The 15796-nt window shown below is 48.0% G+C and overlaps 1 protein-coding gene across 3 annotated transcripts in view; it reads left to right on the forward strand.

Moving 5' to 3' along the window:
• BAHCC1 (BAH domain and coiled-coil containing 1) overlaps positions 1 to 15796 on the forward strand; it is a 128767-nt gene that overhangs the window by 4937 nt on the left and 108034 nt on the right. The window contains exon 2 of one of the 3 annotated variants that reach the window (XM_053375477.1): positions 2687 to 2878. The gene's annotated coding sequence lies outside the window, so the exon portion shown is untranslated. Of the gene's footprint in view, positions 1 to 2686; positions 2879 to 5872; positions 6521 to 14607; positions 14860 to 15796 lie in introns of those variants that run through there. The other 2 variants (XM_053375476.1, XM_053375478.1) reach the window with 2 other exon arrangements.

The following is a 15796-nucleotide window of genomic DNA, read 5'->3' on the forward strand; positions in this document are numbered from 1 at the left end:
CCAGGGGTCAGAAAGTCATGATTACACCAGGAGCAGCATAGTAGAAATGGAAGCACAGAGTATGGAAAAGGTCTCAGGCCCTCTGCAATGACTTCCGTCCTTTCAGGCTTATGGGGCAGAGATCCCATTTCAATTATCTGGCAATTTCAAACAGAGGCCTAAAATACACCCTAAACTCCAATCCACGCCCTCAGTCAGTTTAAAAGTAGAAGTTTCCTGGCAACCCTAGTTCCTTGCATTCTTGTGGTTGTTGGCACTTATTTATTTTTGTAATGGAAAGGACAAGATGCATTTGCTCATGTTAAAGTATTTAAATTTATGCCCTTTACTAACAATGACCTTTGTCCAGCATGGAAACTGACCTTAAAAAATTAATCTACACGTCAGCTAAATTAGGGAAGCCATTTAAAACCAATCACAGGGTAAACCATCTTTTAATCAAGTCTACATGTATTCCAGACACATGCGCGGCCCAAGAGGACATCTGATTCATAATATTGATTATTGATTAAAACTCTTTTAATTTTTGATTTTTAATTAAAAAGCAAGTTTCTAGCCATGTTTGTGAGAAAGACATACAAACATTCAGAGGTGCTTTCTGACTTGCAAAGCAGTGGAGCTGTCCATTCTCAGTCGGATCAAAAGTTTGCTGGCAATGATTGCCCCATTGTCATCTCTGAGCTTTGCAGCCGAGGATTTGAACCCAGGACTTGGTCCAAAGACAACACTTGAAACACTGCAGGCAGGATTCACCAAACCGGCCCCATCGGCAGAAGAACTGCACAAGGACTTCTGCTTGAGCAACAGGGCTTTCTCCCTCTTCTCCTCCTGCAGCTCCAAAATTGGTTTGGCCGTGGAGGAACCCCCAGAACAGCATACAGGGGGTGCAGATGGAATGATTAGAGGAACACAACGTTGGAATTTTACCCTGCATCTTTATAGAAGACGACTAGAAACACAGAAAGCAAAAGAGCACTTTAAAGCCAAATGCTATAAATAATCTATAGAAGGTTTCAAAATTTTCTAGTTTCTATACCCCACCCCATGCCACCCAACTACGGTACTTTTTGAGCCCTTGTAAAGTCCCTGCATCAACATATCTTCTCAGGTTCTCTTCTGTAAAGCTAAAATAAAGATTGATAACCAGAGCAGGTGACTTAGAATGCCTGGATGTCCCTGATATCTGTGTGGCTCCAGGAGTCAGATCCATGCTCGTTTCTTTACTCTGGTAAGCATTTCAAGTTTAATTTAGGGCACATCTAAATTAAACAAGAAAACCAGGTGGGAAAACTGAAAGCTGCTTAAGTAACCTGCCTGCCCCCAACCCAGCATCAATTTGGTGCAATTTAAACTGAATTAAGTGCAGGTGGTGCTGTGGGTTAAACCACAGAGCCTAGGTCTTGCCGATCAGAAAGTCGGCGGTTCGAATCCCCACTCCAGCGGGAAGGTAAACAGCGTTTCCGTGCGCTGCTCTGGTTCGCCAGAAGCAGCTTAGTCCTGCTGGCCACATGACCTGGAAGCTGTACGCCGGCTCCCTTGGCCAATAAAGAGAGATGAGTGTCGCAACCCCAGAGTCATCCACGACTGGCCCTAATAGTCAGGGGTCCCTTTACCTTTACCTTTAAGCCTGGTAAGAGTGTGTGAACCATCCCGAATCTAAAAGCAGCCTACAACTACGGACCTAACTACCCAGAGGCATAGAAAAGCTTGCGAGTCTTCAGAAACTCAGAAAAACTTTTTTAAAAGGGGGGAAAGGGGTGGAGGAGAGGAAACAAAGCAGATGTCCTTCATGATGAAGAACATCAGAAAGGTATTTGAAATCTCCCCTTGCCCTAAGCTAACAGGCCACCTTTCCAAAGAAAGGCAGGCAAAACGGGTACATTGACCTTCTCCATATGAAGGTAGGAATGAGTAGGACAATACCCAGACACCTTCCTTGCCCCAGATGACTAACCTTGCACCCAACCTGAATGCAATTAAATACCCACATACTTCTCCATGTGGACACGATGCTCAAGACTTCAGCTCACAGACAAGGTGCTCTGGGGCATTTCTCTTTACAGCGGTGGAGTCCTCTGCCATGGGCTGAGCACAGCCTCTCCGGGCCTCAGCCACAGAATCAGTCTGAAACTTCCTGCTTTGCCCCCATAGGAGGTCTATGAGGTCCTCTGGCATTGCAGAAGGGAAGGGAAGTTTGATAATGTCACCAACAGACATTTCACTGGGGCAAATGCAGGTAAATATATACAGTGGTACCTCGAGTTACAGACGCTTCAGGTTACACACTCTGCTAACCCAGAAATAGTACCTTGGGTTAAGAACTTTGCTTCAGGATGAGAACAGAAATTGTGCGGTGGTGGCAGCAGAAGGCCCTATTAACTAAAGTGGTACCTCAGGTTAAGAACGGACCAGAACGAATTAAGTTCTTAACCCGAGGTACCACTGTGTGTGTGTGTATATATATGGGGAAAACATATTAATAGCCTCTTATTAAATCTGGACTGTATGGCTTGAGATCTGTCAAGCCAAAAACATCCTCCTGCTGAGCATTTGGGGCCTGCCAAGTGGTAGGGAGCCTGCCACTTGTGCAGGCCTGGGCAGGCAAGAATGTCTCCTCTTCCATGTGAGTGGCTTCAGTATGGGGAGAGGTTGTGGGAAATGAGCCCCATATCACCTCTTGTTTCAGAAATCGAGCCGGCATGAATTCCCTTCTGTGCGCGAAGGTCCAAGCTGTGCAACAGGGGTGCCATGAGCTCAGAATGCGAGCTTTACCGTTGAGAGGTGAGCAACAAGAGAAGATGATAAACGGTTGGTCCCAGTGGGACAGGAAGTGATACCGCCAGGTCTTGTTCCAGTCCCTGCGGCGTCCGAGCAACAGGTAATGAGACATCCAAATTTGATTTCTTACTCATCCTTGCAACTCTGGTAGGGAAGAGGCAAGAGATAGGGTGGAGAGCAAGGGATCTAACCATAGTCCTTCAAGGAAGGCATGGTGTGAAGGTAGGCAAGGGCAAAACAAGGTCAAGGAAACAAGGCACGTAGGAAGAGGAACAACGCACAAAATGTCAGAACCAGACTTCAGTCTTGTCTTCCTAGAAGAGAAGGTCATTTGCATAAACACTATTCCCTGGAATTATCTAGAGCAGTGGTGTCCAAACTTTTTTCAAAGAGGGCCAGATTTGATGAAGTGAAGGGCCATGGGGGCCCACCAAAGGGCCAACCAAGGTTGTTGAGTTTTTTTAGGGTTGGAGTTGTTGAGCGTCTTTTAGGATTGAAGGTGTTGAGTTTTTTTTAGGATGTTACCCCAGGAAAGAAACTGCCATAGGGACCGGATTAAACCGACCGGTGGGCCGGATTAGGCCCCCAAAACAGACTTTGGACATGCCTGATCTAGAGCATGTATGGAGGACTTGTTTGGTCCACCAGATCAGATACTGTTGGACTCCAAATCCCATCAGCCCCGGCCAGCATGGCCAATGATCAGGGATGATGGGAACTGTAGTCCAGCAACATCTGGAAGGCATTCATTCAATGCAGTGTCAGAAGACTAGGTTATAATATACTCTAAGAAGCCTTAAGGAATGAGCATCATTGGACATGGACACAGCCACACACATGGTGACGATCCTCTAATATCATATTCCCCAGCAGCCAGCTGCCTTTGTGACTGCAGTATTGAATTTTATTTTATTTTATTTTATTTATAGCTTGCCTTTCTCCCAGTGCAGGACTCAAGATGGCTCATTGCATAAATTAAAACAGATACAGCTAAAGCCACACAATTAATATAACACATTACAAAACAAATAAAGTAACTGATTTAAAAACAGTGCTGAAAACATTTAAAAGCACGCACAAAATCCATTTGTTTGAGAGCAGTTTCACTGGAATGCTGCAGCACAGCTCAAAAATAAGTAGGCATGAACACTGGTTGGCGTTTATGGAACTTCATATTGACCCATTGATACCCACAAGTCCAGGTACCATTTTCATTACAAAGTGGTGGATTTCAAACCAACCAGGTGAAAATATTTCCCTTTATTACAGGCCTATGGTACTCCCTGCTACAAGACTGAACTCTTGCATGTGTGTGTGGAGAGAGGGGGCGCAGGGGAGGTGAAATATACTCAAGAGTCGCAAAGTGATTTCATGCTCTTTATTCAGCTCATAGTGGTGAGGAGGAATTAAAGTCCCCTCAAAGTATCTGCTTTATATACATTATTTACACAATGGGCTGCACATGATTGGCTAATTCCGGAATTCTACTGTAAGCCAATCAGGTTGTGGATTCACTTCTATCTGGAGCATGATTGGGTGGTTCCTGCCAACCAATCATACTGCTGCATTGTTCTAGGACCAATCAGACTGCTGCATTCTGAATCCTATTGTTCTAGGACCAATCAGACTGCTGCCTTTTGGATCCTATTGTTCTAGGACCAATCAGACTGCTGCAGTTTGGATCCTATTCAACTCAGTACATAACAGGAGGGAAAGGTGGAGTTTGTGACGAGGCCGCGCTGGTTCCTGTGGTGGCTGCTTCTGCAACCCTTCTGATGTCGATGACCTTCCAGGCATGAACAGACAAAAGAGGCTGAGGAAGGAGCCAGTTGGGAGCTCCCAGTGTCCCCCCCCCCCGCCCCCTTGGAAGGAAAAAAGTGCAAAATCTACTAGATTCATCCACCTCCTCCACCGGGCCATTGTTATGTCTGTGGCGCTGGGAGCAGCCGCGGAGTTTGTAAACTCATCTCCAGACAAGGACGGTGATGTGGGAGGTGGCGGGGGGGGAGAGAGCGGAGAGGAAGAAGAAGGGACGGCAGAAAAGAAACTTGAAAGTAAATGGCGAAGCTCTGGACAATGTTCCTCCTCGCCTCCCTCCGGCTCTTGCAGGGTGTCTTCTGTGGCTGAAATTGCGAGTCTTGTGGGGGAGGGATTTAATTGAGAGGAGCCTGCTGCTGGGGCGGTGAATGGGAGCTTCTCTGGCTGTTGTGGAAGTACGTGTGGCAGATAGGCTGTGCAACACACGCACAGAAGGAGCCAGGGAACGCAAATCTCGGTTTCCTCTTCTGGTTTGGAACGCGGAGGTGCTGGGATTTCCTCTGCTCACTCCACCCCCCCCCGCACGCGCGCACACACCCTCCCCCGCGCTGCGTTGCAGCTGCAACAGGGACGTTACTTTTGTCTTTAGTCCAACAGATCCTGCTTGGGGTCGTCCCCCCGCCTTCCTCGCTCCCTCCGCCTTCACTCCCCCTCTCCTATGTGTGTGTATGTGTGTGTTGACGAGCTAGATAGCGCCTGTCTTCTAATAGAGGCGGAATGTAGCCGGCTCCAAAAGAAAACTTCTCATTTTGCGCATGAATATTTCCTTTATTTTCTTTCTCTCCCAAAGTGTGGCACATTGAGAGAGAGAGTCCCTCCCCAACACACAGACACACACATATCCGAAAAAGCAGGGGTTCCGATTGCATTTCTTGAGCCAGGGAGAAAATGCCACTTTGCACTAAAAAAAAAAGTCAGGTAAATCTCCAAAGCCCAAGCCGCAGATTCAAAATAAAATACAGCGAGATAAAAAGGTGGCGGGTGAGAGGGAGTGGAGAAGATGTGCATGAAGTAGGATTGGGGGCGATTTCGGAAATTCCGGCAAGCCCCTTGCTCTCCCTTAGCACATGCCTCAATTGTACAGGGATCGCGAGAGGGTAATGAATAAATGGTTCGGATCATATTTGCCTCCGGAGACTATAAACTGTACTGCTCTCCTCCTCCCACCCCCCCCACCCCGAGCGCGCTCCCTTCTCACACCCACCACCGCAACCAACGAGAAAATCCTGTCTCGCCCTCCCCGCCCCCCACCCCGCCGCTCCAAACCATGGAAAAAAAGGCCAGCGAGTAGCAGCAGCAGCAGCAATGGCGTGGAAGAAGTGGGGGGGAAAGAGATTAGATTTCGCTTCTCTCTCATCAATTTTCTGTTTAATGTCACTGGTCTCCATTGTGGGAGAGAGAGGCACGTCATCCGGCCATAAATTTGAGATTATAGAGCCTCCAGCTCCGTCTTGGTGCCCTAATTGAATGGATTTACTCCACACGGGCAAGTAGGAGGGGAGGGGGACGTCGGAGTGGGAGCAGAAGACTCGCGACTAAATGCCAAATTCGTAATAATAATAATAACAACAGCAACTGCAGCAGCAGCAGCCAGAGAGAGAACTGTGCCGTCGCCGTAAAAAGCAAATCCTCAAAACGCCTCGGCGGCGGTGTGGGGGAAAAAAAAGAGATCTGTGATCTTGCGCGCACACATGCAAAAACCATCTCCAGTTTCCGCTTTCTAGAGACAGAGAAAGAAAGGAGCTCCGGGGAAAGAAGAGAGAGAAGGGGGGGTTAATCACCTGTATTCTAATATTGGCGTTTTCCAGTCCACGACTTGGATATCTCCAGTGGCCCCCCTTTTTTTAAAGTGAAGTGGATTTTTTTTGTTTGTTTGTTCCTGCGGTTTGTTAAACAGAACTTTGACCCAGGAAAGCAGCGATCTGTAAGTAATTGTTTTGTCTCGATTTGTTCTCATTGTTTGTATTTGTGAAGTTTCTCTCGCCCCCCCTTTTTATTATTTTTAACGCGTTCTCTTCTTCTGTTTTCCTTCTCATTAACTGCCGCATGAATGGAGATTTAATTCCAAAGCGGGAGACGGGGGGGGGGGAGAGAAATGTCGCCTTCTTCCTCCCCCACCACATGGCAAAAACATTCCAACTCGCCCAGCCCCTGCCTGCCACTTTTGTACATCTCTTTCTCCCCCATCTTGTAACTCAAGATGCTCCTTGAAGATTTCTCCTTCAAAACCTCAACGCGCGCATACCCAGCCGAAATCCCCCTCAAAAGGAAAACAATTCATTCATACATGAAAAAATATATATCTATATCGCAATGCCCCTCCCTCCAAAATGCAATTTTGCTCTGTATTTACTTTGGCGCTGTAAAGGAACTTTATTCATTGAGGAAGAGTGTACAATTTATTGTCCCCAAGTTACTAAATGTGGGGGGGGGGTTTACACACACACACACCTCCACTTAAAATGCCCGCACCCACAAAAAAGAGGTACAGGGCTTCACACATCCTTTTAGAAAACCCGAGTTGGTTCCCCGTAGCGGTATCACCTCGCTTATCTCTTAATAATTTTGAAATCGGGCTGCTAGGATAGCCCACACCGTTTTGCAAGGTTGCGTGGAAACGGACATTTCTTCGCCTCCTCTTTTTTGTTAACTTTGTAAACAACAACAATAAAACTAATGTGATGCCCTTGCATAGAACTGTGGTCAGTTTAGAGGGGGGCAGGAGGGTTCCCCGTTTAAAAAAGATTAATAAGGGGGGCGTTTTGCTTTTGAAGCGTACCAGCAGTCTGAGCTACAAAGCCTTAGAACAAAATCCGCGGCGCCTTCACGTTGTTGCAGGAAGGAAAGTAGAACCCCCTTCCAAACGTTGGCCGCGACTCGCAGGCAATGTTTTAAAGATAGCCTTTGAATCGAAACGCAAATCGCCCTTCTTCTCCCCCTTCTTTGTATAATCAAAACCCCGAACTAAAGTTGCTTGCAAAAGCATTTTTAAAAAAATATAAAACCCCACCTCGTTTCCCAATTGCAACACTCCCAAGTACCGGACTTTTTCTTTACGCCCGTTTTTAAGCTTGGCTCCCTGCGATCTGCTTTGTTCAGGCCTCGCTTTTGTTTCCCGCTCGAAGAGTAAGTAACCGAGCAATAATAATCCGATGCATGTTTATTCACAAATAATTTCAATAAGGCTTATTCTCTCGTCCGGGTGCGGGCCTTACTCAGCACCCCCATAGGCAGCACCGGGGCGCTTACTCCCGAGTAAACATGTGCAGGGTTGCGCCGTGAAAAGAAATCTGAGAAATCCAGTGCCTCGGACAAAAAAAGCTTGCTCAGAGACACAGGAATTTCTGTACGAAGAAAAGCATTAACTTTGTTTTTCTGAAGAGGGCAAAAAGCATGTAGATGTGCATCTGTGTTATATTTTAAAGTCTCTTGTTTCTTTTATTTTCTCTTCCTCCTCAAATCAAATTATCTCTGGACCTCGCCGCGCGAGAACCTATCGATGTCTTTGCAAATTCGGTATAGAAAGTATATTTGTGCTAGTAAAGAGATAGATTTATTTAACTTTTTTTAATTAAAGGGATTGACTTTTCTGTTAACAAAAGAGGTAGTGAAAGGACGGGTTGGCGAGGCGGCAGCAGCTGGAGGGGGCGGCGGCGGCGGCAACTGTGCTTTAGGAAGGAGGCCTCGTAACCGGACAGCCTTTTTTTGCAACTCCCCGGCGTCCCCTTCTCCCCGTTCCCAGGCATATTTTGCTAGATCCTTTTCAGATTTCCTTGCCGGTCGGAATTTTGTTGTGAAAACGTTGTTTCCTTGCCTCTTTCTGGTGCGCTCATATAGTGTGGCGTTTCCCCCTCTATTAATGGGTGAAACTCATCCACTGCTAGGAGAAACGGAGGGGAAACCCTGGTTGTTGCTGTCTATTTTGTTCCACCGACCAGGGATCCCTGTTGGCACCTTTCTCCTTAACTCTCCCATTTCTTTATTTTTTAATTAAACCGTGAAAAGGGGCTATTTGGAGGGGGGAGGGAGCATTTGCCTCTGCGCGCAGTTTGCTAGCAATCACAGAGTATGATCTCTTTTTGATCAAGCAGGGAGAGATCGCGCACACTTAAGATAAGAGGGACGCTTTTCAAAGGGGGGGGGGGCTGGGATCCAATCGCAAACCGCACCGATCCTAGGGAGAGAGCGATCGGCGTTGGCGAGGGGGACGAGTTTGTAGAAACCCAGGCCTCCTGCTGCTGCTACTCCTCCCGGCCCTCCTTCCTCCCCAACATACGTACGGCTCTTTTTGTTTTGCTTTTGTTTTTGCTCCTCGGAGGAATCGGAGCCCAGGAAGGTGAGCAGAAGGCGGCTTCCCCAACCAACCAAACCCAGGGTAAAAGAGGGCGCGGGTTAGCGTGGGAAGAAAGCAAAGAGGCCGCGAAGATGGCCGGCCGGCGACTCGCTCCGAGCCAGCCGAGCGCAGCAGCTTCGTCTCCCGCCGAGGCCGCTGCTCCCCTCCGAGCCGGAGCTTCTTCCCTCGCTGGCCAAGACGAAGGAGGCGCTGCGGCTCTTCGCTTGCCTGTTTCCGAGGGGAAAATAGTCCAGTGTAAGAATACAAACAAATAAAATTAACTTCTGCGTTCTAGCCGACGGCCGGGCGCCCAGCTCCGGCGCCTGGATCTTGAGGCCGAGGAGGCTAGGGAGGCGGAAGAGATTCCTCCGATCCTTTTCTATCTTTGTGTGGAAGCCGAAGTTGGAGAGCGGAAGATCCTTTCGCCCCACGATCTCTCTCTCTCACCCTCCCTCGCGATGGCAGAGGCGCGGGAAAAGGGTTTGTTTAGTCTGTCGATCCCGGAGAGGCAGCACAAAGGCAGCTTGGGACGCAATGGTCTTCCCTGCCTCATTTTTTCTCCGCTTCTAGGGTAGACGAGCGGGGGGATCTCTTTTTCTCTCTCTTTCTTTCCTTAACCCCCCTTGCCGCCCCTTTGCAACAGGAAACTGGAAGCTCCGTTTGGGGAGCAGGGGGAGGAGGTTTGGGGGAAATGGAGAAATTTAAAGCGGGGGGAGAACCTCCATTAAGGAGAGATCGTATTGTTCCCTCTCTGATTTCGGAAGGGAGGCAGAGAGAGAGAGAATAAGAGAATCTTGGAAGGACTTAAGACTTTCTCCCCACAACCAACACGTAATGTTCAGCGTAGAATGACTAGTCTGTGCCCCATTTTTGGACAGAAAAAATAAAAAGGTGCATAAAACGATGGCGTCTTCTGTCCTGCATTGAGGAGAATGTAAGAATTATCTGCCCCGAACACTGGGCTGAATCTAGTTCCGCTGGAATATTGTACAGACGATATTTCATTCATGGATTATCTGGGGTCTAAAGGGAGGAGGGGGGACCCCAGATTCTCGCCCGCTTGTTTTTCGGTAGGGAGAATGGATGTAGAAGCGGAGGAGCCGGCTGCAGCTACGATATGATGCCTCCCGTTTTGAAAGAGAAGAAACGCACGAACTTAAAAAAGAAAAGCTCCCCCCATGAGGTTTACGTGGTACAATTTAACAACGTGGTAACAATGGTTGTATTCATGGTGGGCGAGAGGGGGCTGCTAGTACCAAATGGGGAATGGAAGCGCGTGGAAACGGGCGATGCAATCAAAGGCAGGAAAAATGGCATGAGGAAAAAAATTAATTCATGTAGCTTCTCTTAGAAACTATTGATCTTTAATAGGAAAAAAAATAGGACCAATGCGTGGGGCTTCGGCGAAGTTGCTGCTGTGCGCGCCCCCCGTTTGTGTGTGTGTGTGTGTGTGTGCGCGCGCGCCTTTCTTTCTCCCTCACACAAGAGAGTTTCAGTGACTTTTAGTCTTTCACCAGCAATCCGGTGCAAACCCTCGCCGCTGTTTTTTATTAGAGAGCCGTGAAGTTAAGAGTGTTAAAAGTTGCTTGGGGTGGAAAGGGGAGTGGGGACTTGAGGAGTGGGGAGTTGAGGAATAAAAACAGGGATGTGATGTCAGCCAGTCTCTTGGATGGCTTCCTTCTGCTTCTTCTGGGCATGGCGTTTCAAATGCTCCCCTTATGTGTTTTGGGTTCTAGAAGACACTGCTTAGAGAGAGAGAGAGAGAGTGTGTGTGTGTGTAAAAAAGCCTCTGCAGGAGGAGCCCCTCCCTCCTATCCCTGAATCCCCCCCCAAAAAAACCCAGTTAGTTTGCATTGATTCTTAACGAGCCCACAGTGCAGAGGGAGAGGGAAGGTGCGCGGCGGACACTTCTTCTCCCTTGCTCTCTCCCGCACTGGAAGCCTCCTCCCGCACCTCTCCCTCCTTTCTGGGGGGTGGGGAGAGCCTTGAGTTGCTCCCTTCTCCTATCGCAGAAGACCATTCCAGGAGAGGAGAGAGCTCCCCCCTCTCTTTCTTTTTTAAAACGAAGACGATAAAAGGGGTCCCTTCTGAAAAGGGGTTCTGGATGCTCTAAAATCAAATTTGGAGACGGGGGAGGTGACCGGGTTTTTACGTGGTCTTCGTTCCTGCCTGCCTTGGAGGTAGGAGCCCCCTGGCTTTCTGACACACACACACAGAGAGAGAGAGAGAGACCAGGGCCTTCACTTTACACAACAATAAAAGTAGTTAAGCATCCAGCACCACCGCGGGAACAAGGCAGAGGGAGGGAGAAATGGACAGAAAGGATTGGACCCCCCCCCACTACTCCACCCCAGCAATGCATCCTGTCCACTGGAATCACTTGCTGCTCCCCTCCTTTCTTTGTGTGGATGTGGGTGGGTGTCTGCGTGGGGAGGGCGTTCCCTCCCTCCACGCTCCCATTTGCCTGACCCCCCCATCCGGCTGGGCCCCCTTCAGCCAATGGGGGCCCTAATGACCGCTTTAAAAGCTCTTTGGGTGTGTGCTGCTGCTGCTGCAGCTATTATCTAAGTTGCGCCTTTTTACGCAGCTGCTCATACATCCTGGCACTAATTATGTGTTTATCAAAACAGGCACCCTTATGACATGTCACAACATGTTTGCGGGGGAAACAGTCTCTTGTTTCCCCACCCCCACCCCAAATAACTCTTCTTTCCTTCCCCAAATACTTGCTGCGATTAGGTTGCCTTGACTCTAAAGAAGGGACAGTGGATGACATTCGAGGAACCTTTATTTCTGCATCTGCAGGTAGCTTGGGGCAGTGGGGGCAGGGCCCTCTGTGTGTGTTTCTGTGTATTCGCGATCTCTCATCACCAAAGTGCCCAAACCCACAACTTGATCCAGAAAGCGTTGAGGGGAAGTTATAGATGCTCGATGGCTAGTTGGTTTCGTTCTTAAAATAACAGGCGCGCACAGACCACACCTCGCCTCTTGCCTCCAAAGGTTTGTCCCAAATCTGGACTACTTTTTCCATCCGCAGCTCAAATTCTATACCTCCCTCTTTCTTAACCAAAAATAAAAAGGTGGGGGTGGGTAGGTGGGAATTGTATCCCATCGATCGATCGATCGGTGCTGTATATCTGCCTATCAATCTGGCACCAGAATGGAAAGAGAGATTTGGCTACGCCTGGGATCGTTTATTAAACTCGCTTTAATTTAACCCAGATGGGCGGGTTGCTTGATAACCTCACACAACAAACACAGTGAATTATACTTCCAGTGTGTGAACACACTAGGATATATTTAGCTACAAATTACAACTCTGCATTTAACAGGGCTTTAGCTCAAGGTTTGGGGGTCCGGAACACCGACTTGCCCCCACCCTTTCCCTTTTTTAAAATCCCTTGTTTGGGGATGATCCAACGGAGAACGTTTTTTTTGGGGGGGGGGATTCTACGCCAGGTTGGCCTCTTCCATCACACTGTCCACAATTTCTTTTTAAAGCTAAACTACGCTTTCCCTTATGACTTGTACAGTTCATTGGGATTTGAGGAGAGGGTGCAGGGCTGAGCCGCCCTCTGTATGGACTGGATGCATGTAAATAGTGTGTGTGTGTGTGTAATATATGTGCGCTAAGATTCTTGGTGGGTTATAAATGCTCATTAGCTCTGAGCAAAGTAGGACCCCTTATTTGTTAGAAATCACTTCTTGCTGTGTGCAAAGAGCCCTCGCTCACACGTAAGCACACACACACACACACACACACACACACACAAACCTGCCTTTGGAAGCAGCAGAGACGTCTCTTTTGAGATTAAAAATGTGTTGTAGGCTCCGTGCAATATCGGTCTGTCTGCCACTATAAACTTTATCTATTTAGATTTATTTGATTAACAAATTTGTCAGTTTTCCTTTGTATATGCATAAAGAACCGGGGCTAGTGGGGGATCTCCCTGCCTAGTGCAGAAAACATCTTGTGTTGGCCTGGGGAAGGATGTGTGTGTGTGTGTGTGTGTGTGTGTGTGTGTGTGGATAGATAAATAGATAGATAGATAGATAGATAGATAGATGATAGTAAGTATGTTGGAGTGGGAGGGGGAGGAGAGGAATTTGACCATTTGATATCTTGTCCAGGTTTGATCGAAAGGGGGGGGGAAAGGGAGTAGATCTATTTGGATTCTGCCTCTATCTCGTTCTCTCTCTCCCCCCCATCCCCACTTCTCCCGGCTGATTGGACTGTCCAGATCACTGATATTTCTACTCGCTCCTGCCGAATTTGCTTCAATGCACACTCCCCCCCCCCCGAAATCTACGCCTTTTTCATTTCCCTGACTACTCTTTGCTGTCTCCATGAATAATGCAAGCTCCTAAATTCTCCCAGCTTCAACAAACATACATACAATTTTTAATTAAATAATAATAATAATAATAATAATAATAATAATAATAATAATAATATAATAATAATAATAATAATAATAATAGGTCTATCTTAGCAGGGGGGGTGGGGATTCTCAAAGAATCTGAATTCCTTCCGAGCTCTGGATTCAGAAAACCTGGAAGACTTGGGAGATGTGTTGTCTTGACTTTCCCGCTTTCCTGATCCTGGTCTAGCTCACTTTGAAGGGACTATTTCTGAGAGATGGAGGAAGATGACCCAGGGCCAAAATCTCCAGCCTATGTTAGTGTCCTGTATTAAGGAAAGGGGTCAGTTTTGGAGAGGGCTGGGTGACCTTGCTGTGGATCCCTGACCATGAAACTGCAGCGCTCATTCGCTTGCAAGTCTCCTTAAGCGACTGAGGCTTTCTGAGGCTGGTCAGCAGGCTGGTGCTCTTCGGAGGAGCTGCAGCCCGGTTCTGGAGTGGGGAGGGGGTTGCGCCCATCTTGGATGACTCGGGAGCCCCCCTTTCCAGACAGCGGGGAAAGCGAGGCGCGGAATGAACCAAGGCAGTAACGCACTGCGAGCGGCGCTCCTGGAAAGTAGGCATCCTCTGGTGGAAGAAACCAGAAGGAAAGCCCGGTGCAGCAACGCAGGAGTTGCTTTTGTGGGTGTCAGTGGAGGTGTTTGGTTCGCTTGTTTGTTTTGGAAAGGAAGAGGGGGAAGATGCAAGATGTCTCTTCCCCTCCAACAGTCCATGGAGCAATTTTGGAATAAAGGAGCAAACATTTCAAAAAGGGGGAGCATCCTTCAGAAGGGAGAACAAGATATTTCGCAAACATAAGGTGTGTGTGTGTGTGTGTGTGTATATATATATATATATATATATATATATATATATTCATTTCTAGGGAATGAATGAATATGAATATATGTGTGTGTGTGTGTGTACACACCCACACACCCTAGAAACCGTGTGTCCAGTACACAAGCCCCAGTCTGTCCTTTCCGCTCTTGAAGATGTGCTAGGCCTAACCTTTAGCAGAGAATCCCCTGAACTGGGTCAGAGAGAGATTCGTGTACAAGCCTAAAACGTTTGTTTATTTTTATGCTTTTTAACTGTCCCCCATACCACCCAAAAGACTAGATCGTGTGTTTATATATATTTTATTTTAAAACATTAATGCAGGCGCAGCGCCCCATAAACTGGGTTTTCCCTCCTCTCGCCTTTGTCCTTGTTAGATAAGGGGAAGAGGGCAGGTTTTCAAGAATCAGTTCAGTGGGACAAGAGATGCGGCGGAGCTGGGGGAGAAGAAAAGGGAAGCTCTGGGCATCTAAAACGATGGCCGAAGGAGCCTGACGCCCCTATCCGAGGGGGGCTCCCCTTCCTTGGAAGGAGCACAACTGGGTTTTAACCAGGAAACCTCCGTGAACAGGCGACATAAGCCAGTTGAGCCGAAGCACTCGGACTGAGCCGAGCCAGGTTGGACGGGGGAGCTCAGAAAATAGCTGGTTTTGGAGGCAGATGCGGAGAGACGTGCACCGCGCGACCAAGGTGTCTCTTATTCTCCTTCCCCTCCCCCGGAAAGCCAACCCCCCCCCCCGTGTCTCTGTCCCCGAAGGGTTTGGATTTGCGTGTGGTTTTCTCTCTCTTTTTAATCCTACAGTAGTCTGTTTTTTAGCATGTAAAATAAAACAGGGCATGTTCGCGCGGGGCTGTTGGCAGCCAAAACGCGGCACGTGCTCGGCCTCCCCTCCACCCGGGGACACGTGTGTGTGTGTGTGTGTGTGTGTGTGTGTGTGTGTGGGATCGCGGGATAGCTCATTGGCTTTAAGGAGATCCGGGCTGCCCCCTCGAACAAATCGAGGTGGGCTGCCTGGGAGCCCACCGGACGGATACTTTTTTTCCAGAGGAACCCAGGAAGGAGATGCTGCAATGCTTTCTTTACGCAGAGATCAATTGGATGTACTCCGTGTACGTTCAGGATCGTACCGTGTCATTCATTCATTCATTCATTCATTCATTTGTTCGTTCGTTTCTCTCTCCTTCCCTCTCTAATCCACCAACTACTCCAACCCCAGAAAATCGGAGCCCGTTTTTAAAAGTTTGTTAAATGTACTGAGTGGGTAGGTTCCCCCCCGCACCCTCCTCTGCGCCGCTTCCTCCCGGTTTCCAACGAGCGTTTTGTGCGCGAGAAGAATTAAGAGTAATTCTTCCTAGCCAAGAAATTGTTTCTAATTTGCTCGTTGACCAAATAGCACATGGAACAATGAACCGGGCCCAAACAATTGCATTAGGCAAGGCACCCAACATACAATTACCCAAATGCAAAGATTTGCGTCTCCCAGCCCTTATTAGGCAATTATTTAGCGTGCTGAGTTAATCCATAATTTTATTTGACATACTGGGGGGGGGCGGGTCCCCCTTCCTTCCTTCCTTCCTTCCTTCCTTCCTTCTCTCTTTTCCAGATGGAAAGATATTAAATTGCAAT

The sequence above is a fragment of the Podarcis raffonei genome, chromosome 2 (genome assembly GCF_027172205.1).
Source record: "Podarcis raffonei isolate rPodRaf1 chromosome 2, rPodRaf1.pri, whole genome shotgun sequence".
Lineage (NCBI taxonomy): Eukaryota > Metazoa > Chordata > Lepidosauria > Squamata > Lacertidae > Podarcis > Podarcis raffonei.